Source organism: Cavia porcellus, unplaced genomic scaffold (genome assembly GCF_034190915.1).
Source record: "Cavia porcellus strain 051 isolate PalLab524CR breed Dunkin Hartley unplaced genomic scaffold, mCavPor4.1 scaffold_13, whole genome shotgun sequence".
Classification (NCBI taxonomy): Eukaryota; Metazoa; Chordata; class Mammalia; order Rodentia; family Caviidae; genus Cavia; species Cavia porcellus.
Genome location: NW_026947496.1, coordinates 20688071 through 20714234, shown reverse-complemented (window position 1 = coordinate 20714234; position 26164 = coordinate 20688071). Strand labels below are relative to the sequence as shown.

At 41.9% G+C, this 26164-nt stretch overlaps 1 protein-coding gene across 19 annotated transcripts in view; it reads left to right on the top strand.

Moving 5' to 3' along the window:
• Atxn1 (ataxin 1) overlaps positions 1-26164 on the top strand; it is a 380609-nt gene that overhangs the window by 216066 nt on the left and 138379 nt on the right. For 18 of the 19 annotated variants that reach the window (XM_013151377.3, XM_063259921.1, XM_063259920.1 and 15 more), the window contains one exon: positions 21838-21957. The gene's annotated coding sequence lies outside the window, so the exon portion shown is untranslated. Of the gene's footprint in view, positions 1-18195; positions 18350-21837; positions 21958-26164 lie in introns of those variants that run through there. The other variant, XM_063259923.1, reaches the window with a different exon arrangement.

Here is a 26164-nt window from a genome sequence, read left to right as displayed (position 1 = left end):
CCATGTGGCTATTGAAATTGTCCTATGTGGTGGTTTTGTTTTTGATTATTATGAGTTTCATTCTGAGTTGAGGTTTCTCTAGCAGAATGTGGGGGTGCTGTGAGACTGAGGAACGCCTCCTTTGAGTAACAATGTTACCCTAACTTCAACCTTTGCATTCAACCCTTCTAACCTCCTCCCCACAGGTTAGGATCAAATCTGCTGTCAGCAGCAAAACGAGCAGGCTGAAATTTCACATCCATCCTGGCCCTCTAGTGGAGATAAGATGCTTTAAAGGTACCTGAGAAAGTTAAAGGAAGCGAGGCTACAGATAAGAGGATTCACAGTCCAGGCAGCCTGCTGGCCACCCGCCACAACCTCCCTGCAGCCCTGGGAAAGAAATGATCATGTATTGCTGCTTGGTAAATTCTTGCAAACTGGCAGGTTTTTTTTTTTTAAGTTCCAGGGCCATTGCACATTGCAGGCTTTTTGATTCAACAAGGAGCTAGTTTTGATTTGAAAGAAAAGAGAAAGAATGCTGTTGGATGGGAGAGAGGGGGAATGTGCTGTATTGTATTCCTATTTTCCTTTCTGGGATGGGCTGGTTGTGTCACTTTTCATAGACGTCTGTCTGTAATGGCAAAGATAGTCAGATGAGAAAAGCTGAAGCTGTATGGTGCTCACATGCAAGGTGACTCTAGCTCAAAGGAATCAAATGCCTGGGCTCCCTGAGACTCGGGAGTACAAGAGCCCTAAATCTCTCTGCCCTGCACCTAGTGTGGGCTGGAGAGATGCTGCAGGGAAGAGAATGCCTAACTTGTTACCTTTCCTCTGTGCTCTCCATGTGGGTCTGTGGAGCAGACAGCTCCGGGCAGAAATGCCAGAAACATGACAGTATGATGGGGACTTTGAAATCAGTGTCTTCTGCCCTGCAGTGCCCTTAGCTGCCCTCATTGGCACCTGAGTTGCTTCTCTTTGTGATGGCTTTGTTCCCTTTTTCGAACTGAGCTGGTGAAAGCCCTTCTTGATGTGGAAGAGGCATCATGACATTCTTGATCATTTCAGTCCCTCTTAGGCATCCGTAAAAGCCACCACAGTCTGTTGGATTGATTTGTGCGTAAGATTCCTTTGAAATAGCAAGGTGATCTGAGGCATCTATCTTTCCTGGAGGAGGTGCAGTGTATATTTAAACAGACAGGCTACGCTATTTATAGATCGTTATGTATTGTGTCGTGGAGAACAGGCTGAAGCCATCTTTAATGTTCTACTCTCCCTTTCCTGTAGCTTCAAGTGTAGTTTCTCGCTAGTACTAGAAACTTCCAACACCCAAATCTCCAGTGATGTCAGTATCCTTTTGATGTACTTTGCGTAGAAACTAAAGCAGGAACAGGTTTCAGAATAAGCTAACAACAGAATCTTGGAGTTTTTAATCACTTTCCATTAGTGTGAACAGTAATCTGTATCCTGTCAGATCTGGTTGGAAGGATGTCTGCTATTTAATAGAGATAAACATGTTTTGGGGTGTCTAATATCTCCTCTCAGGAGTTGAAAAGTTCATAAGTGAGATGAGTTCTGATGGAGTTGAGGGGATTCAGCCCCCCAAAACTGTCCTAGTACTTACACTTTATTTTCAGCGCTAGGGTTTAAAATCCGGGGCAGTCTACTACTGAGCTATATCTCCTCAGCCCTTGCTGTATTTTTTATTTTGAGATGAGATCTCTCTAAGTTGCCCAGATGGTACTTGAACTTGTCATCCTCCTGCCTCAGCCTTCTTAAATGCTGGGTTGACAGTCTTGTGCCACCATGCCCAGCTACCTGAACTTTATGCTTAAACCAAAAGAACAGACTGGAACAGAAGTTTTGCTTACAGAGCTTGCGTTTTCAGTGGTGAGTCCCAAGGGCCTCTCAACCACGTGTGGTTGCATAATATTTGCTCAAAAGAAACCTGGGTACAGGAAGGACACATGGTGATACAGCCACTCAGAAATTCCTAGAAAGTGCTGCTTGTTCATTTCTGACTGGGTGGAGAGGGTGGCAGGCGCAGGGGCTAAAGCATTCTCCTTACATTTCATTTCACGTTCACTCCGCTGCTGCTGCTGTTCTGACTTTGGCTCTCACCCTGACTTGCAGCAGGAAAGGAATGACTGTTGACTGCTGTTGGTGACTGAAAATCTGTGGGTGGAGCTCCTTGAAGAAGCAGTTCCCTGGGCTGCTGCGCACTTCGCTCAGCCCATTCTATTTCTTTTTGCATTTTGACATATTGAAGAAAAAAAAAAGGCTTGCATTCTAAAATCATCTGTATTTTTAAGAGAGTGTCTTTTCAGTGTTTAGAATTTAGAAGTGCCAGGGGTTTTTTTCCCCTCACATTCAGTGTTTGAAAATTGGGTGTATGTACATTGTCTTTGGAGTATGGATTCCTAAGTGGATGAGACCAATAAGGAAACTAATGTTGTTGATTTTGATTGGAAATGCATGCTTTCCTTCAGTTGGAGAAGTAATTAGAGATGTGCCTGTTTTCACGTTTAGCCAATTCTTGGTTCTTCGATCACAATAAATTGCATAGCTGCAAAACCCAAGAGCAGATTGTGTCTTCTTTTGGAGTCCCTTATAGACACTAGAACTACAGTGCTTTGGGAGGAAGGAGAGCCATGCAGGAAACTGTGGAGAAGTCTTTTGCATCAGCTGTGGTGGCGGGACTTCTAAGGAACTGGTTTTGAGATACACTGGTCACCATGAGAGGTAGCAGCAGGGAGACCCTTTTGTGTTTTTCAATGGCAGCTGACATATGACTGCCTCAGGGCATCCTGCCTAGTAATTAAACCCAGGAGTGTGTACACACATTGAGGGACCCATTGAGGAGAAGGCTGGGGAGATAGGACGGAGAGGTCAGAACTGCATCAGTATCAGCCTAGGTACAGAAGGAAACCAAGCACCTGGGCAGTCACCTGGTTGCCAAGCAACCACTAACCATGTGTTGGCTTGGGCTGAGCATCAGTTACTCCCTTACTGATTCTCTTTGGAACTGGGTGCTGTTTTCTTCCCTTGGACCTCCCCAGTCTGGCTTCTGCTTATGCAGCTTATGAAAGGAAATGACTTTTTTATTTGCAGCAGATACATTATCAGTCTGAACTTCTGAGAACATGCACATGCAACCTGAAGGCAGTTTCAGAAGTTTGGGCCTTTTGTTGTTGACAGTTTGGTTCTGAGGGAGGAAAGATGATATAAAGTTGTAGACATCTGAATAACGGAAATCAAGTGTCCAGAAGGAAATGTTGTACATGTCATATCTCAAGGTCATTTCCTGTTGCATTAAAGCATAAAGAAATTTAGGTTTAATTCCATGCCTTTGAGGTTGTTAGCTCTGTGTCTATGTGTAAGGCGAGTGGCAGATTGAAGCTTTCTCCTTATTGATAATCAGGCACTGTGCACTGTTTGAATCAGAGATCTCAGGATCACATCATTCATCTACGAGCACCTTCTAGTGGCTGGGTAGTGCCCTTTGTTCTAGAAGGATTTTCCCTGATTTCCACATCTTGTAACTGACTTAATTAAGCATCTACTTTACAGCAGTTGAATGTGTGTGGCATCAAGTCTAATATTTTCCTTACTGGCATGTAGAAAGAATCAAAAAGCATTTCTAACAGTACAAACAAGTGCGAATAAACCTTCCATCCTAGGCACGTCTCAGAAAGTCTACTGGAGGTAACAGAAAAACATTTTGTAACTTTTTATAACTAAATAGTTATCCAGAAAAACTGATTGATACAGTGGGTAGACTATACTATTCGCAATAGCAGGCAGGTCTTCTGCTGGCTTCCACCCATATAGAGACAAGCTTCAGGAAAAAGATAAAATCTTCTCAGCTACTTAGCTGGCCACAATAATATTTGTCTTTCTTGGGTGAAAGGTTGATAAAATTCATCTTCTGACGTCTATAGCTTTACTGTATTTTTAGATGGGTAAAGCATCACATATCACGGGCCATCATCCTTGAATCAATCATGTTCATAATGTTTTGGTTTTGATACTTTGTTTTCCTACTCAGTTCACCCAGTCAGGTACTAAATGAGTGGCAGCCCTGAGCAGGGTCACCAGGTGGGAGGACCTGTGCATCTTGTTCCAGTGCAGGTTCTGATCCTAGAGGCTGGTGTGAGGCCTGCGACCCTGCTGCTCCCAGGACCTTAAATTTAGTAACAAACTGCTGGGTGATGCAGGTGAAAGAAACCACATTCTATTTTCTCAAAAGTCAAATGATCTGAAAAGTGATTTGAAAATAGTGTGCAGATACGGCATCATCTATCCATCCATCCATCCATCCATCCATCCATTTATCCATCCATCCATCCACCCTTCTGTTAGTCCAACACCAATTTAACTATACCATGTTGAATGATGTTATCAATACTCGACACCCTCTTTGCCTGCTTTGGAGAGAAGAAAGTTAGTTAAAAAAAAAATACTGGGGGGAAAGTGCTTTCTGTTACAGCCAAGCTGGGGGCTTTTGAGTCCTCATGAGACCCACAGAAGTACAAGTTTTCAGGGAGACACCACTGGAACAAATAATAATTTTTGCTTCACATCTTTGACCTGGGAGTTGCAAGGTGGTTTACCAACATCAGTTCATCTATTCTCCTAACACTTCTGAAATTGGCATTAATGCTTTTTAATTCATCATTTGAATAGATTCTGTGTTTCCCAGAAAACTAAAATGTTTTGCTCCCATTAAACATGCCGTGAATAGAATTAAAGGAAAAGTCACCCTTTTCTCAACCACTGCTTAGTGACCTTGTGAAGGAAGAGGTCAGAGGAGACAGGAGCCTTGCTAATGCAAGAGGATTAAATGCTGTCCTCAAAGGGGAAAATCAGAGTCCCAAAATGATCATTTTCTTCAAAACACATCTTTCATTTGGTTCAGTTGTTAATGAAATGAGCAAGGAAGTGATGAATTTGAAATGATGCTGCCTGGTCCCTGTCATCCAAGCCAGCAGTCACAGCATGTGAACAAGCAAGAGCAAAGCGCCAGCGAATAGGCCAGATTCCTGTGCTATCTTAGAAATACTTCTTATTTTTCCAGCCTTCAGTTATCTTCCCTTCCTGTGTAACTGGGGTTGTAGTAAGCCCCAGTGCCAAGATAGTGTGAATTCCCTGCCAAAACCGTGCTCAGTCTGGGTCTGTCCCGTGGGAGTCAGTGAGGTGTCCTACAGAGGAAAAGGAACGTTGCAAAAGATTGTTTCCTGTGGAGTTGGAAATGGGATTGTATGCTTTTCACCGAAACGTCATTCCTTTCTCTTTGGGTAAGAGAGGCTTTTGGGAGACAGCAGAGGTTTTTATTAGTCATTTAGGCTACCACTGAAGTGACAAGAAAATGACAACTTTAAAAGCTAGAAGTACTGAGCCAGGGAGTGTGCTATATGCCTGCAGCCCTGCTACCCAGAAGACTGAGGCAGGAGGGATTGCTTGAGTCCACAAGTTCAAGACCAACCTGGGCAACACAGCAGGATCCTATTTCAAAAAATAAAATACAATTAAAATTAGGAGCTTCATAGTACACATATACGTAGATGTTCTCAGTCACCTTTGCACTGAGCTCCTCCTCTGTTTTCTTTATACACGATCTTCTGAGCACGTGTTTGTAAGAGGGGCCTCTTCCCTGTCTATAGGTCTGTGCTACTATAGTACAGTATTTCTGGAAATTTAAGTACTCTGTAAACAGTCAGCTGCAGTTTTGCAAAGGACAAAGTCTGCTTTTTCAGCAAATCTAGCTCCTGTTCATATTAAATCCCCCTCTTTTTATCACAAGGGGAAATCTCATTGCTGTATTTAACTTCCTATTTTAGTGGGCTGCCAGCACACGTAACCTCCCAAACAGAACCTGTCTGCTTCCTTCCCTTGCTAACCCTTTACGCTTTGGGATGTCAACTTGACCGAAGCACAGAATACACAAAACAAGTACTGACATAAGACCCAACACCCACCTGAGAGAGGCCTTTTCATGTGGTTTACTTGTTTCTCCAGAAAAGAAAGTCTAGTGTTGGGTCATGAGCTGGTTCGATTAACAAGTAATAGGAGTCCTGCATAGTCGAAAAGGCTGATGGCTGAAGCTGCTGCCAGGCCTCCTTGCTCAGGCAGGGACTCAGTGGCTTCCTCCCGAGTTTGTCGGTGTCTGGCTGACTACACCTGAGTGTGGAACTTTAGACTGTAGCTAGCTAAGCGTGGTCCAGGTTCCTTAGCTGCTATGAAGTGGAAAGCAGGAGCAGTGGTCCAGGTCAGAAAACAGAACCAGAGTTTAGGCTGCAAAAGCAGGTGAAGAACTGATGAGAGCCGGAGGTGGGCTCTTCTGTCTCTAGAGCCCCCAGCAGCCACATGGAGGGGACTGGCAAGTGCTGTGACTCGACTCTTTCCCCCCACAAGGACTCGGTTGAATGCTAGTGCAGGAAGGGGGTCAGGCATAGCTTGCACTGGCTTTTTTTCCCGTTAGCCCATGAAATTTTATACATGGGAACCTGAGGCTCAGGGCGATGTAGAGAAACTTCTGGAGCAAGCACTTTGCATCAGATGTGGACCTGGGGTCTAGGTCACTGCCGGCCCCTTTTCCTTCATCAGAAGAACTTGCCACTCTTTTGGGGTCTCCTTCTCCTTTATATTTGTCTACATGTGAGATTAGAGATGTGATCATTATTTGGGAATGTTTCACATTAAAACCCATTCTGTGCATGTGATCTGTGTACCAGCTTTCTTTGTTACTTTGATTTCTTTGGGGCCGTGGATAAAATGGACAGTAGATTTGACAACTGGTTCCTGAGGCAGGGTGCAGGCAGTGTTATCATATAATCTCCTGGGTTCCAAAACAGAAGGTTGTGTGAATATCATGTTAAAAGCTTCCTGTGTATTATGTACAGACTATTTCACATACAGGCTCTGCTCATTCAAAAGGGTGCTTTCTGACAACCCCCAGCAGTCACAGGACTGCAGACTTACTCCTGACAATCTGCGTGACTAGGAGTCCATTGCAGTTACAGGAAATGATCAAGGGAATCTGTGTTGAGTCTCCCAAACTGCTAGCTAGTCACTAAGTTAGTAGGCAGGCATTTCACTGACCATGCATCTTACCCACATTTACCCTGGTTTTCACTAGAGAACAACCCAGGAATGGAGGAGAGACACAAAATGTGCTGCAGGTAGGGGCAAGAAGGAAGTGAAAACCCTGGTAATTATTAAGAATATTTTTGCAAACATATTTATGTGCAACAGTTTTGATTTTGGCAAATGGAGAGCTCTGGAGAAGGATGGTAATGATAGATGCACGATAGTGTGAATGTACTTAGTGCCCCTGAAAGGCACACTAAAGTGAGTAAGATGGTAATGTTTGTGTTGTGTGTTATTTTCAATTGTAAAGTGCATGAAATGTATGTGTATATTTGTAAAAGTTTTCTACTGATTTGAAGACAGTGTGTCCAGTCATATCATCCATTTACCCGCCCATCTTCCATCCATGCATCATTCATTCATTCTCTCAACAAATGCCTCTGCAGCCTGTATTATATGCTGCAGATACTATCTCATGTACTAAAAGCTGCAGTACAACTGTTCAGTGTACTCTGTTTCCCTGTGTTACTCACAGGTTAGGTTGGATGAGAGCCATATGAATAACACGTAACACCACGCATGGTGGGTCAGACATGAAATACATAGAGTTGATACAGTGTCTAAATGTGCAGAGTGTGAAATTACTTGGCACTTGGCAAGTAGCAAAGAAACACAAGAGGATCACCTGCTGAAGGACAGCATGGACTCAACGCCAGAAATTAACACTATGGTGTGCATAGCGTGTGCATAAATAGCGCTCTCTTAGTGCTCATGTGCCACAAGTTCCCTGGTGTGGCTTGTGCATAAAGCAGCATATACCATGCTAAGTAATGCAGATGCCTCAGACCAGTGACAGTTGTACCACTTTATCCAGTGGCCTAAGGATTCTTTGGTGCCCGCTGCCAATCCCAGGCGGCAGATCTCAGAATCCTCCGTGTTGGTGGATAAGAAAGGGGGAATCAATAGGTTAGGCAGAACAAATAGCCTCAATGTCACAATACCCATTTCTTCTATAAGATTTTATTTAAAAGCAGGACTCTGGCTTTAAAAGTACATACAGTTTAAACATACAAACTGTGATGACGGATTACCCAGAATTTTTTGTTTGTTTTGTTTTTTGAGACAGGATCTCACTGTGTAGCCCAGACTGACCTTGAACTCATTATGCAGTCCAGGCTGGCTTGGAACTCACAGTAATCCTTCTGCCTCTGCCTCCTGAGTGCTGGGATTACAGATGTGCCCCACACAATTATTAGAGTTGGGGGCAGGTGTGTGTTCTAAACGTCAATATTCTGCATTCAAAGTGATGAACATGTTATATCCGTTTCAGAAACCCACCAAGTGGAACTTTGTACATAATAAGCATTCAGTGAAACATTCGATCTGGATCATTTGAAGAATATGCCTTAGAGACAGTTTAATCAAACTGTTGTCATACGGGTCAACTTTAATTGTAGATTGACCAGTAACCCAAAAGGAATTGGGAGGAATATAAAGTATATAACTCTCCTCTCAGTTTCTTTTTTTTTTTCTTACTTAAATTTGGACTACACTGATTACTTCTGAGTTTTCTGTTTTTGAAACCTCGGGTCTTACAATAAATACAAGGTCTTGGACTTGGTTGACAACTCTGATTCTCTATGTAGGTTGAAAGTTGGTGAAAAATAACAGTTAATTGTACTTTTTTAACATTCAAAATGATATTCTGGGCAAGTTTTGTTTCTGTATGGATGAAAGCCAAAATCCTACTGTTTTTCAATTTGTTTAAATGCAACAGCTTAGACAACATATGTACATGTTCAGTTGAAGATAAAGGATACATTATTTTTAGCCTATTATAAAGAAAACCACATTTTCTCTTAAATGTCTTGATAAAAAGTAATTTGAACACAATTTCTGCACAAATGATTTTCAAGATTGGCTGTCAGGTGTATTTTTTAAGTAGCACTTTGTTGAGAACCAATGAGACTTAGCAAATTTAGGTATTTCCTGAGCCTGAAATGTGGTTGAAGATGTCAGTTTTTAAACAGCACTTTGAAAAGTAGTTAACTTAAAAGTACAGCAATTCAGAGAACACTAAGAATGCTTTTGAAGAGTAAAGTCTTGATACACTAGAAAAGAAGTTGACAGATTCACTACAATTAGGAGAGAAGCAAGTACAAGTGCCACTTGTGAAAACTTTTCTCCCCTAACCAACTTTTGATGGTGGCCTAAGAAAACCTCCAGGAAATCCTTACTCTTTGCCAGCTCCTAAGTCTACTGCACAGAAATTCTTCTGGCTTCCTTAGAGTACCAGTAACCTAGACAGAGAGAATGTCCCAACTCTCTGTCTCTTTGTTTTAGGAAATAAGAGCTATACCTTTGAAAAATGGAAAGACTGAAATATGTTTCTCCTTTAAACTGTGTGTATGTTCTTATGTGTGCACACATGTATGCAGATCTACATGTTTTGAGTTTACCAACTTGAAATAGGAAAGAGTGACTTGAAACCCATTTCTCAGAATCTACCACCATACCACCATGTATTTTGTCTATTCCAATTATGCCATGGTAAATGCTTGTTAATATGCACTGGCCTTTGGCAGACAGACAGTGTGTTAGGAGGAACTTGCGTCTTCTGTATTATAGGGATCTGAATATTTTAAGTATTGGAGATTTTTTTCTTTTGTAGCCATTGGTTTTGCCATTTTCTGATTCAGCTTTGTAATCATATCTAGACGTCAAAGTGATTCATAAATGTTACTTTCCTCAGGCTTTGCTATATTCATACACATTAAAGATAGTTCGTGACCTGTTGCCAGTTTTACCTGGAAAAAGTTACTACTGCATCATAGATTAGTAAGTGCATTACATATATTTTTTGGTGTAGGGCACTTTCACATTGCAGTGGATTTATCAGGACATAACCCCATTTTAAGTTGGGGCACATCTGTGCATCCCCAACCTTGTTCCACAAGAGAGGTTCCAGGTGGAAGATAGGGAGCTGCTGTTCTCCTTGTGGGTCTTAGCCCCACGCTGTATGTCCACACTGATAAGAGTGGCCCTTTGGATATTATGAAGACTGGCAACATAAAAAGTACACATTTTGGTGTTGGAAGAATTCTAGTCCAATTCATTCTGTGCCACTTTTCAGGTTTTGTGATCTAGGGCTCATGCTTAATCGATCTCTCCGAGTTTGCTATCTCATCTGTGTTAGGGGAATAATAAACCTACTTTCACAGGGCTGTTAGGCAAGTTAGATGAGAAATTCAAGTTTTGTTAGTTTTAATCTGAATTTCGAAGACTTTTAAAACCAAAGAATGTGCATCTCTAGCTACCTGCAGGTGGTCCTAGGGCAGCAAGAAGGGGACTACATTTGAGAGAGAGAAGTAACAACTTGCAACAACCGACTCAACTGCAGTGATTCCCTGCCTTTCCCCAGTTAGTCTTCCTTGGGGAGCTTCTCAAATTCTATTACTTGGGCTGCACCCCAGACCAGTGAGGATCTCTGTGGGAGGAGAGAGCATTTTCTAAAGCTCCCCGAGGGACCACAGTGTGCAACCAAATTTGAGAGCTGATGCTGTAGGGGAATTTCAAAGTCTCCTGTTCTTGCCCTGACCAAATGGATGAAGCCCAGAATTCTACAGCCAATATTTTGTTTTTGCTTAAACATAGTCTTAGGCATTATTCAAGAAGTATGTTATTTCTGTTAGTCACACAAGCTTTAGGATAAATTAGTTTATTAATTAGCCAGTATGTATGAATGTGTGAGTGTTGGTCTGGGAAAGTGAGCAGAGGTCTCTAGGTATCGGAGGATGGGGCAGTTTACATGTCAGTAATAAACAGAGATGCAAAAGAGAGATGAAAGCATAGAAAACCTCGCAAATTCAAGCTGCTGTACTTGCTGTTTCTGAAAGTCAGTCCTTGCACCCAAGTGCAGGTTGGCTGTGTGGAAAGCTCAGGATTTTGATGAGATTAATATCAAAACCATGGTGAGATACTGCTTCACACTCCTTAGGGTGACCATAATGAATGGAAGGAAAGAAGACAGGAAGGAAGGAAAAGAGGGAGGAAAGGAGAAAAGGAACAGTATTGGCAAGGATGTAGAGAAACTGCAATCTTCATACTTCGATGGTACAAAGAATATAATATCAAATAGCCACTATGAAAGACAGATTGGCAATTCCTCAAGTACTGATGTACAGAATCACCTTATGTTCCATTCCTAGACATGTACCCAAACCAATTGGTAACAGCTTCCAAACAGAAATGTGCATATGAGTGTTCATACAGTACTATCCATAATAGCCAAAAAGAGTGTAACCAACCCAAAAATCCATCAATGGGCAAGTGGACAGCAAAATGGCAAGTCCATATAATGGTGTATTATTCAGCCAGAACCACAGTATTGTACTTTTCATGCCAAATTATGGATGCGCTTTGAAAACATTATGCCCAGAGAAAATAGTCCATCACAAAAGGCCGTGTACGGTTTGATTTACTGAGTGTAACACCCAGAATAGGCAAATTTATGGTGACAGAAGGCAGATTAGTCATAACGAGTCTAAAAGGAGGGAGAGACAGAGAGTGGCTGTTAATAGATGTACAGCTTCCATGGGGCACGGCAAAAATCTTTGGGAATTAGAAGTGCTGTAAGACTAAAAGCTACTGAATTCTATACTTGAAAAATGGTTAAAATGGTGTATTTTGTGTTACTATGAATTTTGCCTCCATCAAAAAGTGACTTTGACTTCATTTTTTTTTAAATGCTGCACGCATGGTCTCAAGCCAGCCATTTAACTGTTACTGTGCTAGACGACTCTTGTCCCATCAGTTGGCCTTTGCAGTTCCATTTTCCTTGCAGTGTCAGGTGTCTGACTTTTTGTAGCGTCCTCTGCACTCCCATTGTCACTCTGCTTCCCAGCCACACTCACAGGCTTCCTACAAACCCAGTGTTGATGCCTCATGCTGACCGCAGGGGTTTCCAGTGATTGAAATTAAGAGTCTGGTTTCTGGGGTGGCCCTTGCACCTGGCTGGCCTCCCTCATCCATGGCCAGCAGAGGCTTAGAAACAGAAGGGGGAAGCTACGTATGGTTTCCCGGCAGGCACAGGCAGCTTCTGCAAACTCAGTACAGTGAAGAAGTCACAGGTACAGAAATGTAATGGGTGTGAGAAGGTGGAATGTGGTTCCTAGCAGATAGGAAGTGCTTTTTAGCCGTGGGAAAGGATAGTTGGCCTGGATCGCCTTGACGGTGGATCTTTGAGCTTGCAGAAGGGTCTAGAAGCAAAGGCAGCTGTATTAATCATGCTAATTTTCGTTTTTCACTTTTTGTTTTTTCCCTTTTTCTGCTAGGGTCAGCAAGAATGGGAATCTTTTTTTCCTCTCTTCTTTCTTTTTAGATCAGTCTTATTATGATTATGATTATACTGAAAGACCTGCATGAGGGGAATGCTGCAATCTGAATTAAAAATAGCATTTTCTGTCCTCCCACACACAACACTCGAGTGCTCTGAATGCCTTTTATAAATGCACACTTTCTGCCTGGCTGGATAAAAGAAGCTGTCACTTCATTTCCATAACGAAGTCATTCCCAGGAGAATTCCATTGTTTTAGCAATAGAATTTTTGTAAAAGGCCTCTTATTTTGCCTGAAAAAGGTAACAAAAATGAACTTTTGAGAGCTTATTCGACATAACAATTAAGGAGGGAGAGATTTTCTCCTTTTTTGATATGCTCGCAGTTGTAAGTGTGAGAATCCTTGGAGCTGTGATATTAGGCAGAACCTCTACAAGTCAAGATGAAAGAGGAGAGGAAAAACCCTGATTATTCTTTTTCCCTAATCCAAACAAGTATGGTATGTTGGTTCTAGAGCCAAGGGCCAAACATGTTGCTGATTCTAAGGTTTTTAAAATACTTACTTTTAAAGAGTTGTAAAAAACATGTAGAATGTTCATTGTAGAAAGATCTCGTGAGGTTTTTAATGAACACAATCATCAGGTGTTTTAATTGAGTATCTGGCCCCTGAAGATAAATTGCAGCTGTATCTTTTACTCAGAAAATACCAGTGGATACTTCTTTTTATTGGACCGTAAAACATTTGTAGCAAGTGAAATACAGGGATTTCCTCTGTAGTGTGACCTGTAATGGGCTCCAGATGGCATGTGGGTGTGTGCTCACACTCAGCCCCCTCCCCTGTCCTCCACACTATGAATCTTTGCTCCAAATATGGTATCAAATTGTCAACTCTACATTCATTGAAAGGAAGGATAATTGCATTTCTTCGTACTTACCTGGCACCAAGCAAGCCACATCAAAGTCCACCTGCCTTTGGTGTTTCAACAGGTAATCCCTAGATTTAATGCCAAGTGGTATTCCTGTTACTTGGTGTGCATAGTTGGGACCATTGAAATCTTGGTTTTAAGCAAGAATCATTTTCTTTAAGCCTCTTCCAAAAGAAGAGATGTTTTGAATAGCTCCTTTGTCTTAAACTAAGTCTGTTCCGATTGCATCAGAAAGTTGTAATATTTAAGCAAGGAAGCTGCTATCTGGGATGGGATAGAGAAATGCTCACATGGGATTGTATTTGTTGACTTTTAATTTAATAAAACAAGTAGACAAGAAGGCAAATGAAGTGGACGATACTTTTATGTTTCCTGTTGACTCAAACACTGTGCAAAATTTGAGTGGTTAAAAAGGCCACTGACTGAGTTTTGGAAGATAATTCTGTTAGTGCTAATACTCTTACTTTGAAAGCATGATTTGAGAATCTGGTTGTAGCCCTACTTTTTCCCAGTAATATGTTAGAAAAGGAAGTTGTGGCTTTGATAGGATCCTTCCAGTGCTGTATTTTTAGTGCTTTTGGTGAATAGTTACTTCTATCTGTTCATAAGGGAGGGTGAGCGGCATATGTAGTCTGTCTTGGCATTTTATCTTGACTTCCTGCTTTGTAAAGTCAGGCCAAATAAAACTGTTGGAGATACTCTCCTGTAACTCCTAAGATCAGAACAAAAATATAATGACAGGAAAATATGTAACTCAGGAATTTTGCTAATTTTTTTCTTTAAAAATTAGAGCAGACACTGAGAGAAGCTTAAAGTCAGAGGACTGGACTCCACATGTAGCTTCTCACAGACCTTACCTACTTCTGACTTAGAAATGCAAGCCTTCCCCATTTTTACCAAGCACTTCTGCAACAGCCAAAGTAAACAGGGGCCTTTTTGAGAAGGCAGGGATAAAGCTCGCCTCCAGGGAGAAGGCGCATGCTGACTCACAGCATCCTGAAAGGGGATGTGTGCAACCCAGGGAACGGGTTACCACAGTGTGGTCTCTGCTTCCTGCTCAAGAGCTCGCGGTGCCCTGGGCCACAGCACCTTCTGATGGAATTCTGCAGTTCCCATGGGCCCCCAAGTAGTTCAACAAAAGAAAGTTCAGAAAGAAATTGTCCCTAAAGAGCACACGCCACTTTAAAATAATTTCCTGGAGACATTCTGCAGTCCTTCAGGTTGCAATTAGGTTCTACACCTGTCTATTCTACATATATTTTACTTTCATGTTATTCCCAATAGGCAGAAATGCTTTTTCTGCGTGTATATTTCACAGCATACTTTGTGCTAGGCCCAATGAGGAGACGTAACCTAGGTGCACATATGCACACCTGCAGGGATTGTATCTGCATAGATGAAGCCTCACCTTTATGCAATAAGCCATGCTAATAACAGAAAACAGTGGCATGGATCAGTATGAAATATTTTTTTAAATGTTCATAGAAATTTATTCAGTGTATTTATCTCTCTGATTAAGTGTTCTTTGGGCAGATACTAATTTTAGTTTTTATTCTCTCAACACAAATCAGTTAATAATCTATAGAAAATGTCCCCAGTATAACCTAGAAATCCAAGCACTGATGGTTTGGAAGAAGTTTTACAATGGATCATTCACACAATTCATCAGCTGTTGGTTGGTTGAATGGGGAGGTAAAATCTGAGAATAAATCTGATCCTTCATGATGTCAGCAGTGTTGGCCTTTATTCCTCCTTGGCTTCCCTCCAGTTCTTCTTGAAAGCTCTGAACTTCTAATTCCTTTCCTGGGGGAAGGAGAGCTTTTGGTCCTGGTGATTGTTGTACAGTCTGTGCTTCTTTGTGAGCCACCAGCTCTGCGGCCTGCTGACTGTGCTTAATGGAGGACACTGTTTTTAACTGCCATTCTCAACAACCCTGGCAGATTCAGAGTAGCTTCAGACCCGAGCTGAAAAACAGAACTCTTGCAGAATATTTCAGTGAGCCATTTCCTCCTGTGTTAGTTACTTTTCTTTCATTGCTGAGACAAAATACCTGACATCCAGAGTTAAAGGGGAAAAAGTATATTTAGCTCACAGTTTGTAGAGGTTGCCATCCAAGCAGGGTGGCATGGCAGACAGACATCACAGAGGAAAAACAGTACGTGGTCTGAAGAAGGCAGCAAAGCAAGCAAGGAACAAGATAAGCCTCTTTCTGTCCCTTATAGTGTATCTTGGCTACTGAGATTAGGATGGTGCCAAGTCAATCAGTAGAGTGACCGATTAATCACCCACCCTTAATCTAATACCCTTAATCCTAGCATTGAACCTTGAATCAGTCACACACTCTAGATTCAGCCATCTCTGAAAGATCTTTGCCTATGACTGCATGAAGCTTTGGGGGCAGGGGACATCTAAATATAAGCCATAACACATTGTGTCCTGATTCTTCTTCATTTCACCCAAAGACAAGTTCTCACATTTGATAGCCACAGAGGAAGGAGGTTTGAGCATATTTCAATGTGAATGTAAAATATCACCTTTCCAGCCATCTATAAGAATTTATCAGTGGGTTACCATCTCCTAAAGAAGACACACATGGACTTCACCTGCTTTTATGGATGGAGTTCATTGCAGTCTATTTGAGGAGATGACACCTATTTTAGGATAAGTAACAAAACGATGAGTACCTTATGGGAAAGGAATAAATGCTATAGGAGTTCACATGCAAAAAAAAAATTTTTAAGCCTCACGATAAAGAAAGTTGTAGCATAAATGAAGGCAAGAATCATTAGAAAGGGGGATTTGTGCTGGCCTTAGGAGGGGTGGCCTAATTTGTGATGCGTGGAGCAGAAAGGTGGACTCTCAGATAGGAAGTTAGAAGTTCAGTGTGGTGAGCCCAGTGTGCAAGAAGGGAGAAGAAGAAAATGCAGTTGGTTGGACAGGCACCTTTGGACCTGATTGCAAAGATCTTCAATATCAGATAAGGAATTTAGAAGTTGTAGGGACCAAGGAAGTATGGTCTGGAGAAGTTGTATTATCTCAGGTTGGCTCTACCTTAGGAAGGCAGAGCCAAGGTATAACTCCACTGCTAGCTGCAGTGAGAGAAATAGCTTGTGCCCTAGCTTAGTGGCAATGGGAACAGAGCAGATGCAGGATTAATAGGACTTGACAACCAGTGACCTGGGAGAGAAGGAGAAGACATCAATACCATTAGCATGAGTTGGGAATTCAAGGAGAACTGATTTGGGGATAAAGATGGGAAGTTTTGAAACAAACACTTTGCTTATACTACATATATCCAGGAGCTTATGGGGAGATACCAGGGCCTGGGGTAGAGATTTAAGAACTATGTGTAATCAAAAGAACTTCTACAGAAAGAGAAGAGAACTGAACCCATAGCCAGGAGGAATTACTGGAAAAATAAAGAAATAAAGAAAAGAGGGGCAGAATAAGAGCAACTCTGGGATGCTACCAGCTCAAAAGATTTTAGCTATTTTAGTTGTAATAGGCAAATAAAATTCACAGTGATTCAAGCCAAGAAAAAGGAAAACTGAAATTTGTTGTAACACATGTATATTTTTTGTTGCTGCATGACAATTTATCACAAATATAGTGACTTATAACAACACCCACTTATTAGTTCACACTTCCTGCCTTAGTTCAGTTCTCTGTTCTGGGTTTCAAAAGGCTGATCACAGTGTTCACTGGGCTGCTTTTGTATTCAGAGCTCCTGGTCCTTTGTGAGTTCACATGGTTATCTGTGGTGCATTCAGTTCCTTGTGGTTGTCACACTCACCGAGGCCCCTGTTTTGTTACTGGCTGCAAGCTTGGGAAGAGTCTCAGCTTCTGGAAGCTTCCTCATTTCCTTGCCATGAGGCTTACTCCCCTCCCAAAAGGTCTTGACTCGGTTTCCATCTCATTCCTTGCATAGCCCAGCCCTTTTAAGGGCTCATCTGATTAGGTCAGGCTCACCAAGTGTAACTCTCTATTTTTACAACACCTGGTTGGGGACCTTAATTGTATCTTCAAAATTCTAGAGAGAAGAGAAAGAAAATTGAAAGAACTGTTGTCAAACTGTATTGAGAATAAGAGCAGTTAGTTAGTTTGAGGGCTTAAGAAAAGGTCAACTACATTTAGAAGGCAGGAAACTATCCTGACCTTTACTAAAATGTAATGCCAAGTTTTAAGTTGTACATGTTCCAATACCACCTTTGGATCGTACACCTCTACCTGATTATTGATGAATAGGAGAAGGGTGACAGTCACTTGGGAACCTCCAGGGTATGCCGAAAGTACTCTAGGGGTGGCAATGACTGGGCGTCCTTGGAGACCAAGGAGAATTTTTTAGTAGAGAGAAAAAGAAAGGGCATAGGACCTGGAGCCAGGAGAAAAACAGTTGAAAAGCTCAAGTGAGTGACCACAAAAGTTTCTCCCATATTTTTCATGTATACAATGCATGGTGGTTTTTGTTTGCTTGGTCTTTTGTCACTTCCTTGGTATAGACAGGTGTCCTTTCTCCCAGTGTGGCAATGAAGCATATCCAAAGATCTTCCACCTCTTGGCTGTGTAGCTGACAGAAAGACGGTGAGAGCACAGGCACTCAAAGAGTGGAGCCCAAATTAGCACCATCAGCATCACTTGGGGATCATAGGGAACCCAAGTTCCACATCAGACTTTCTCAATCAGAAATCCATGGTTTCATAAGATTTCCAGGTGTTTCTGATGCCAGTTCAAGATGAAGAACCTGCTTTGTCTCACTTTCATGGAGGAGGAAGGTTCTGTGATTGTGGTTTTGGAAAAGCTGTGAGAATCAGAGATCGTGGCTCCCATAATGAGGTGGCCAAGAGGGTGTGTAAGCCTTGAGAGGAAACAGCAACTGTGCAAAGGTCACTGGTAACTGAAAATGGAATGGCCTGGAGGGTTAGAAAAGAGAAGGTGAAGTTGTAGTTTGTTTTCCAGCTTGGGAAGGGCTTTCACTTGGACAAGAGGCATCATGAGAGCTCCAAGTTCTAGAGAACGGAGAAAGGTAAGAAGGGGCGTAAACTGTAGCTGCTCGGGAGTGCTTCCTCTGCTGGAAGGATTAATCCTAGAGCAGGTTTGGCTAAGGTTTGTTTAATTTAAATTCAGACTCTTCCACTAGACACTGCTAGGTGCTTATAAAAGAAGGGCATGGCAAGGTTTCTTTCCATCAAGGAGTTTATAAACATTTTGAGCTTTCAAGGCGTAAGTTCAGTGAAGTATAAAAAGACATTGCAATCATGCTGAATTGAAAAAGATCAAGGTCAAAAACAGTAGAAGCTGAAAAGTACTGTGGACAGTCAGAGGAAGGAAAGCTTGGTGTTTGTGTCATTTTCTCCTCTGGACCGGGTGCAAACTGGCAGACTGGCATAATTTCCTGGTATTGGACAAGTTGGCCACATGAGGTCCTTTTAAGCACTCTCTCTCTCTCTCTTTCTCTCTCTCTCTGAGTTTGTTAAGGTTTGTCAAAACTGAGGTCAAAATCACAGTTTGTATTCTGAGACCTGGCTCTTGGAGTATTATTAATATTTTTGTTTGCATGAGAAACTTGGAGGAGAAATGATGTTTTATCCTGGACATTTTAAATAGAAAAAGACTCGAAAAGAAGCTTGGCATACCCATTGCAGACAGACTTTCAAACCTGCTCCATTCATGAAGAGAACATGAATGAGCCTGCCTGAGGATGCCTTGGTGTTGTAGGATGAAGAATGCAAATTACTGATTTTCCTTAGTGGAAGAATTAAATTGAGCCAGATCTAGGATGAGAGGGAACAAGAAAACACTTCATGTGAACACAGCTTTTCCATTACTTTTTCTCTCTTTGCATCATGCTGCTCATCTGGGTAAGTAAACAGATCCCTAAACTAAGAACCGAGAGAGAAGGTGGCAGAAACTGTTAACATTGGGCGTAAATACTGCAAGAAAGAAAAAACAAATATCCTAGTAGCAAAGGGAAAGCCAGAAATTTGGAACCTAAACCAAGGTACTATTTTTTTTTTTCAGAAATTTACATGTAATGCGAGCGGTTGGGTTTTCTTAAGTCCAGCTGAGGCAGGCAGGTGCAGGGAGAGCTTCCTTTCATTTTCCTGTGATGATGGATGACGAGGTTACATCAGAAACAGGGTTGTCTTCCTAGTGGCATTGAGGACCATGACCTGCAGGAAATGGTGATTGCCAGGCCAAAGTTCCTAGTGCTTGTTGCTAGACAGCTAAATAGTCAGAAGAAAGACTCTTACGTCAAGGTCTTGAAGACAGTTCTGCTGCTTTCTTGAAATGAAAGAAATGATCTTTTCCCTCCCCCACCCAAAAAATGGAACACAGAAATTAGTCGTAGATCTGACCACCTGATGTATTGGCTGTTTCCTTGGAAACCTGGTACTGCTACCTTTCACTTCCCCACTTAATTGTTATTTCTGTAAGAGAGACCTTCTAGAGCCCCCTGTCCAAAATGTGCTGGCCCTATTAGAATTCTAAATCGTAATGTTTGTTTTTCCTTTGTTCTACCTTTTTGGTTTTCAAATGTCATACACAGACTGCAAATGATATGCAATGATGATTTTTTGGTAAAGTACTGGGGATGGAACCCAGGAAGCACTAAGCTGTATCCTAACCCAGTGGTACACACGCCATAGGACACATGCCCCTACCAGCGGTTTATCATTGACTGTTCTATCACTGAATGCTCTCCATCTCTTTCCTATCCCTTTCTAATTTTGAGACACAGTCTCCCTAAGATGCCCGGGCTGGCTTTGAACTTGTTGAACTTATTGCTTTTGATCCTCCTGCCTCAGCGTTCTGTGTAAATTGCGATGACAGATATGTACCACTGTGCTGGGCCATAATTCTTTAATGTCTGCCTCTTTCGACTCAAGGAACCCCTCAAGAGCAGGACCCCTCACTTTTCTTTGCTATCATGTCCCCCAATTGAACAAAGGAACTGGTGTATATAATACTGGTAAATTTTTTCCCAGTGAATGAGGCAATTAATGAGAAAGCATTTGGTAAACTGGATTCACTATAAAATGATGATTAAATATACTAGAAGTGGGCACACCCTGTCCTAATTTTGTCTTTTTAAAAATTGCTGTGTTTTGAGCTACATTTACCAGTGTTTGCCAATTCCAAATCTAAGATTTGATGTTATTCACCCCTTACTGCTTTTTTTTTGAGTTGTGGGACTCTGTTTTTTCTCTTGGAGTGTTACTTGGCACATCCACAGTGCTAATGGCACAACTCCCACCTGTGACCGGTGAATGGGTGCTCGTGACTTTGAAAAGAAAAGCCTGACTGGCCTTGCAGCAGCTGATCTAGATGGGAAGCAGACAGATCCTGATGCAGCACTTGAATTTTGCGTCTTTCTTCATTCCCCAAAACCAGTCTAAGGTGTGCTGCTCAGGGGTACACAAGTCAAAATCCCTTGATGATACTGTGATAGCTATTGCTGGGTTTATCTTAAGGGGGGATAGGAGGGTAGAAAATCAACCCCAGGTGTGGAAAATATTCACGATGAGGCTACAAATAGGACTTTTCACCAAAAGCAACAAACAAACCATAGCCAGTCCCTTTCCAAGGGGGCCTCTTCGATGTGCCACCTCTGTGTGAGTGTTGTCACTGGGGGGTGGAAATGGCAAACAGCCAAGTGGAAAATTTCACAGCCCTGCAAACAATCAGCACATGAAATGCTGCCAGCCTACAATCTGAAGGAGCCGTGTGGCAGGTGCCAAATACCCACGCTCCTGCCGGGCCACTGGTGCCTACCTTACACACACACGCTTCTCCCTCGGTGTCCTGCTCCTTGCCTTCCCTTCTTTTCTCCCAGAAATTTCAGATGTCTTGGTTCAATTCTGTTCCCCACCCCCTGCCCAGGCACAGTGGGCCAGCTGGCAGGCCTCTGGGGCCCCAGGAGAGCTGATTACTGGTGCCTTGCCAAAGCTGGCTTTATATTCTGGCTCCGAGCTCAGTAACAGGCTTATGGCCACTAATAATACCATGCATTTACATAGTGCCTGCCTTCTCAGGAACTGTGAGTGCTTTGTAAAAGTGATCTTATTGATCAACCCAGTGAGGCATACAAGTGGCAGAAGGTGCTAGCCCTCGTTCTCTTTTGCAGAAAGTAGAATCAAATGGCTTGGCTTTTTGTTTGTTTTTGTGGAGCCTGGAATAGAACCCTGGGCCTCATGCATGCTGTTTATTTTGTGCTGTACACCTGCAGCACTCAGTGGCATGAAGCCACTTTGTAAATGTTCATCTTAGTCTGAATTTGTATCTGGGGTCTTCCAAAATTGGCTTCAGTTTCATGGAGGAGGGAAGAAAAAACTGATTGTGCTATGTCACCTGAGACAAGAGCAAAAATGATGAATTTCATTTTCAGGACAGGATACTGAGTTGAGAAATGGTCTTTGGTGAATTATCAGTCTAAATGATCATTGACTTCGTTTGAGATCAGAGATTTGATAATGCATTTATTTATTTTATTTTTTTCTGTTCCCATACTAGGTATTTCTCACTTGTCAGTGAAAAGAAGGAAGACAGCCCGGGCATCCTACAGCTTCTGTGAAAGGTCTCCATGGTGAAATATAGGCCGCGGCTCCCTGGGAACGGTGTGCAGTGAATGTTGTAAGTTTCCAGCCTCTGCAGGGGCTTGTCTGGTACAGATTTGCGAATTACTGAATGCAGCCGAGCCAGGGTGATGAAGGAGTATTAGCATAGGCTCTGGGTGATCATCCAATTAATTCCTTTTCTTAGAAGTGGTTCTGTTTGTATTTGTCGTGAACCTGCCTTTCTCAGCTTCTGCAGAACTCTGCTTATTATCTCCTTCTGGAGTAAAAAATTAGAATACACCCTTTCTACTGGCTCTTGAGTTAGGGCTATTGCCATAATAGCGAATATAGAACAGGTTCTTTAGATGGAGCTATTGCCGTTCTTTTAGGCTGATGAATAGGCTGAGGATTAGCACTGACATTTCTACTTAAGTGTTATTCTTATTTATGTGAAGTTTTATATGGAATGACATGGTCGTGTGTGTGTGTGTGTGTGTGTGTGTGTGTGTGTGTTCTGATGCACAAAATCTCAAGGTATGGTGACATACACAGTCACCTTGGGTGCTTCTCTTGTTCAAAATTAGCCAATTAAGAAACTAGCTTTTATCGGGTTATGAGGTCAAGATTTTGAGATTTGTAATGTCAATAGAGCTGCAGACTTGTGAACGGTTCATGAGAAGTTTTAGTATCACCTGACTGATAAGATGACTGAGTATGAGCCTCTGGGAGGTTGGTTACTGTTAGGCTTGTGGATTTGATCAGCTCTGCTACTTTTTGGAGATTCTAGCCTGATTACTAGATTGTGTTTCCAAACTTTTGATGAATCTTGGCCAGGAAGGATGTTGCTACAGGAAAACCAGCGTGTCCAGTGAATACTTCTGAGAAAGAGGAATTAATACTCTTCAAATTTTAGAAAATAAAAGGTCAACTTTAATTAGATTTTGTGTGTGTGTGTGCATGCGCACATATTATTTAATATGTGTATATAAGGTTTTCACTTAATTTAGTCAGAATACTTTTCTAGTTGTTTATCACCTGCTTTTTCCCAGTTGTCCAAAAGAGTTATAAGATGCAAAATATATCAGGAAAGGAAAGGTTTGGCATTGACAAGAGAAATTTTCACTGAATTTTTATTTCATGGATTTTAAAAGTTTGTGTATTAAAATATACATATGTATTCATTTTGCCTGCAGGTTACATAGTGGTATTAAAATGAGCTTATTAAATTCAAAATTCCTCATAGCCTCATGGCACACAGTGCTGGTATTTTATTGTATTTCCATTCTGAACATTTCGCCGTATTGTATACAGCTCCTAAAATCAGTGGTCCTGAATTCCATTGCTGGTCTTACCATAAGGTCAAGTATATTCACAACATTGGATAAATCACAAATGCCCAAAAGTGGTATTTTGTTAGTCTAATGTGTTGCTTTTCTATCTGTTTGCCAAGCAGTCAACAGCTTGGCTTGGAGTCTCTATAAGGGGCAGAATGTTGCATGGATACTTTATTCTTACCAAAAGTGACTTCTTAATTCTGTCACTATTAAGGAATGATGTGGGGCTTTACTGGGTTTAGGTGTTGAGGCCTTCTGCTGGAAACACTATTCCTAATCCGGTAACCATTAGAAAAGTGATGTATTTTAAGGCAGTTTCATCCTGAGAAGCTAGTGTCTTGCAGAAAAATGTTTTCGGTTTAGACATAGTTTAGTTTCAAATCTTTTTTTTTAATGGTTGCTTTGAAATACCCATGTCTGATCTCAGAAGTTAAGTGAGGTTTTCAGAAGTTCCGAAGTCTAAACTTAAAAGATGCCACATGGCAGATTGAAAGTAATTATAAATCCCTTCTGTAAGTGGATGTGTGGAAATAAAGGAAGAAAATACTAAATTCCAGTGGACTCTGTAAGCACTCCAGGGACTTTGTTCTCAAAACTGCTTTGCTTGAGATGAGAGGGAGCTCCTCGGTTTTCTAAGTACATTTTAGTATCAGTTGCTTCTTGTGTTTGTGACACATTTTTACAGCAGAGTTTACCTTGGCTTTAGTGTTTCAGTGCTTCAAGGCTGGTGCTATGGAGTGTCAATGCAATAGGGAAGATAGCGATTTTCACATTTACCCAATGTGTGTTTGCACATAGATGCACAGGGGTGTGGGGTGTGGGTGAGCGGGCGTGTTAAGTAGTAATTGTAGCACCCATTGGGATGAGCTGTTCTGTCCTTGGCAGGCACCCCAAGCTTGTAACTCATCACATTTAACCCTCTGCTCCTTATTAACTGCCTCTTGGATCTGTCACCATCTTTCTGACAGATGGCCTTTGCCCTTCAGTGTCTCAGAACGGCCCTAAGAAGTGCTATCTTGTACAACAAAGGAGTGGCAATGAATGCTGAATGAAGAGTCTAGAGATCTGGGTTTTACACATAGTGCTGCTGTTAACTGTAAAACCCTGAGACCCTGAAACCCTAGGAGCCCACTGTACAATGGGCAGAGCGAGGCAGATGAGGTCAATGATCTATACTGATGCTCCATAAAGTACAAATCGCCCATGAGGGAGATTGGATTTATGCTTTAAATCTAAAATGTTCCCCCTAAGTCTCATGTATCCAAAGGCAGGGCCTCGTTGCAGGAGGTGGGTCACTGGGCATTGACCTGAAAGAGTGTGTTCTTATCCTTGGCTTCTCCCTTTGTTCCCTCTCACTCTCTCTCCACTTCCTGGCTGACATGGGTTGAGCAGCTTTCCTGCACCATACCATTTCTGACTTCAGGGCTGCCAACTCTGAACTAAACTCTCTGAAACAATAAGTCAAAATAAGCTCTCCCCCTTTTAAATTGTGGGCATCAAGTTTTTTTGTTCCAGTGATGAGAAAGTGACTAACGCCCATCTTTCAACCTGAAAACCCTTTCAACCTGAAAAGTGATTCTGCATGACTTCATTTATAGTGGCTTTAATACATTAAGTACAGCCTTATAGCAAAATAAATAAATAAATATAAAAAAATTATACCTGTCATCCCCATGGAACATTTTCCACAAGACCCTCCTAGATTCCATATGACAGTTCAGAGGTATCCGTTTGAGACCTCCCTAAGAATATAGTTTTAATCACATATACCTAAGGCCCAGACTCATTAGTCATGTTGAAAAATTAAAGAGGAGCAACTTTTACTTTGCAGTGCTGAAGATCCATCCCAGGTTCTTGCCCATGGTAGGCAGAAACTATCACTGAGCTGTGCTTCCAGCCCAGGAGCCACTTTTGAATTTAACTTCTGTAAAACTACCTCTAATATTGTTTAGTATATGATTTGGGAGCCCATGATCTATATTTTTTGCCTAAATTTCTCTGCTTCCTAAGTAGGACTTCCCAGGTGTTATTGGTTGTGTCTAGATGTCCCCCCAAAGCCTCATACAGTCATCAGTGCTGTTTTTTCAGAGGTGGCTGGATCTAGTGATGGTGGCATTAATTCATGGTACAATGCTAGGATCAAGGGCCCTAGGATTACAGGTGTGAGTGCTACCACCTAAGTAGCCTGGATAAGATACACGGGATAGAAAAAGCTGTGATTGGCTGCTGCTTGCTTGCTTTGCTACTTTCTGCCTGCCATGAACTGTTTCTCCTCCTCAATGCCCCTCTGCCTTAGAGCCAGGTAAGTGTGGACTGAAAGCTGTATCAATTATGAGCTATTTAAACTTTTCCTCTTTTAACTTTGGGTGTCAAATATTTTGTCTTGGCAATGAGAAAAGTAACTAAGACACCAAGATACCTTGTCAAAGCTGCCCCAGCCTGATCTGTGTCAGGTGGCATTAATCCCTCTCCATCCTCTAGCCTTTTTCCTTTTAAGTACTTTGCAGGTCATATGCTTATTTGCTAGATATCATTCTCCAAAAGTGGACTGCAGGCACCATCAAAGCCGGGATGGTTTGTAGTGTTCCCTAGAAATTCCCAGCACCTGAAACTGTGCTTAGCTCCTCCTCGCTGGCTCTGGATACACATTTGTTGTGTAACAGTCTAAGGATACAGCATGGCCCTGAGATTTTCCTATGTGTGGCTCACTCATGAGGAAAGGGAACCTGAAGTCCGTTCTGATGTGAGAATTGTTTGAAACTGGTAGCAGCTCCAGAGGATAAAGGATGTCTGAGAGAGTCCAGTCCATTCTGTTTTCCTTAGAAGTAAATGCTAAATGTCTCTACCATGAAAGTAAATGTGAAGGAGAAAACCATTTGTTTAAAAAAGTTTTGTAGAGCTATCAATAGAGTGTGGGGATTTTCTGATACTTTTTAAAACAAAATTCTA